Source organism: Microtus ochrogaster, linkage group LG1, assembly GCF_000317375.1.
Source record: "Microtus ochrogaster isolate Prairie Vole_2 linkage group LG1, MicOch1.0, whole genome shotgun sequence".
NCBI lineage: Eukaryota > Metazoa > Chordata > Mammalia > Rodentia > Cricetidae > Microtus > Microtus ochrogaster.
In genome coordinates, this window is record NC_022027.1 from 35,175,830 (window position 1) to 35,178,329 (window position 2,500).

At 36.0% G+C, this 2,500-nt stretch overlaps 1 protein-coding gene across 2 annotated transcripts in view; it reads right to left on the reverse strand.

Annotated features, from left to right (window-relative positions):
* Stap1 (signal transducing adaptor family member 1) overlaps positions 1 to 2,500 on the reverse strand; it is a 32,269-nt gene that overhangs the window by 29,382 nt on the left and 387 nt on the right. The window lies entirely within an intron of this gene.

A 2,500-nucleotide genomic window follows, 5' to 3' on the forward strand; every position in this document is an offset into this window, starting at 1 on the left:
CTCCTGAGTGCTGGGATTAAAGGCGTGCACCACCACTGCCTGGTGACTACTCTTACTATGACTTGTTATGCTGTGCTTGTTTGATGTCACTGGGAGGCCTGCTCTTTACAGAGGAGGGACAGAGGCTTGAATCTGTGAAAAAGGGCAGGTTGGGTAGAGAGACGCGGCGGGGAAACTGTGGTCGGGATGTAATGTATGAGAGAAGAATAAAAATAGAATAAAACCTTGCAATAAGAGCCTCTTGACCTATAATTTCTTTATTGAACATCTGACTCTTAAAGCACGTTTTCTCTAGCTTAATCTTCTGAGAGTTTGTTTCCAGCAGGGACTCAGCATTCTCCATAGCCTCTCAAGGACATGTATGCCATGAACTCCACCGCTAACTTCATCAAAGGGACAGCATAGTGCTCACAAACTTAAATATAGAAGCAAAGAGAGAAACACTTAAGGAAACAAGTGGGATTTCCCCACAACCGGCAGCAAGCACCGGGGAGCATTTGTTTGTCAACCTCAAACTGACTTTAGGATGTGAGCAGACAAAAAAGTGAAAAGGAAGAAAATGAATCTAATCTGAAGTGAGAAATTAGTATTTTATATAGTTATCATTTTCATCTGTGAAACCACCATGTACGTTGACATTGCTGCCATTCTCTTCTTCCTCTTCTGCTTAACACACAAGGGAAAGGCAGTTGCTAATGCATTCAAATGGGCAAACAAATGAGTCTTCTCATATATACACTTCACAGTTATTTGCATTTCTGTGCTCGGATTGAACTCAGGGCCCCCCGCCTCTTGGACAAGTGCTCTACCATTTAGTTCCATCCCCAGCCTTTATGAGAAATGCTCAATTGCAGTTCCTTCTGTCTTATAGCATGCTTTCTAAGAAAAGCCAGAGTAGGAGTTAGAAAAGAAATCACAACTATTACTAAGCTAAACTTCTTCTCAGTTTGTCATGTACAAGGTATGCAATAAACACTGCTTGGAAAACAAATTGATTCAATATTGCACTTAGTTATTCCAGAAATAATGACGAATACAGTGCAAGTAGTAATATATTATGCTAGGTAGATAGTATCTGTTTTTTCCCTTAGCAGTTGAATAAACTGAGCCCCGGGAGATGATGGAGTCATTTTCAGAAGGTTACAAGTTGTATGTGGAAAACCATCAAGTACAGACGTGGCTTACTGATATTTTAAAATTGTGGATTTTTGTCTGCTAACTGTTCCCACACATGCTTTGTTTAAACACCTGAAAGATCTTGGTATCAGGCACAGTTACTAGAGACACTCTGGAAAGACAGTCAGTGAATGATCAAATTTAAATTGCCAATTAGAAATTTACTTTTGGCTGTTCTCCGTTTTTGAAGTAAAACCATGTAGCTGAACTACCAAAATTCCAAAATAGCTTGCAACTTACTAAGAGATGTTTAACACCGACAACAAAAATCCCAACCAGACTTTCAAATGGCCATATCTTTACCATGTACATAGAAAATAGGAACATACTGTTACAGTATTTTCAAATTCATAATTTTCATGAATGTTAATTAATCCTCTGAAGCCTTGACTTATCATCATTGAATGCTTGTTATTTCTGTAAGCATTTAAACTTTGTGAACTTCGGTGAATATTAACATTTCATAAATTTCTACCTACACCAATGACTTTCTTTACTTTTAGTAACATAATTTCATTTTCATTTCTCTAATTAATTTTATATTGTCCACAATTACAACTTTAAATGCAGAGACACCAGAAAATGAGGACACCAAGAGAGATATACATGAATCTAAACTACATGGGAAGTAGAAAACTCAGCAGTTGACTAGTATGCGTCAGCGGTGATAAATTACATGATGATAAGAGAATTTTAAGATGAATAATAACCCAGGCCTACTCTAAATCATATGGAAGTGTATACTGATCAATTGTAAGAAATGGTAAACTCATAAAATCATGAAAATTTGATATTTATTTAATATTGCTTCATTATGCATTCCGAAAATTCTGTTCACCATACTGGCCCTAAGAGAGCATTTAGGGTGTTATTATGAATAGTAAATACACTAATTTTGTTTTTTAAAAGGTACTTTTGCCTTAAGAAAACTCATAAAATATCCCATATATTTTAAAATGTAAAATTTTAAATTACAGTTAACAAAAGGTACTTTTTTATTGTTTTTATCAAGCTATATATTTGTCTCTGCTTCTCTCCCTACCTCTCCCCTCTCCTTGTACCCTCTCCAATAGCCCCCATGCTCCCAATTTACTCAGGAGATCACGTCTTATCTTCATGTAATTTATCACTACTGAAGCATGGTAGTTAATTGCTGAGAAAACACACAAAATTATCTTGAAAGGTAAAATCTTATGTGATGTTTAGAACAATTCTTTGAAAACTTCAGAGTTTTCTACTATGGCTAAATATTAGAACCTTATTATACTTCATATATATGCGTGTGTGTGTGTATGCGTGTGTGTGTGTGTGTACAAACCCTTTA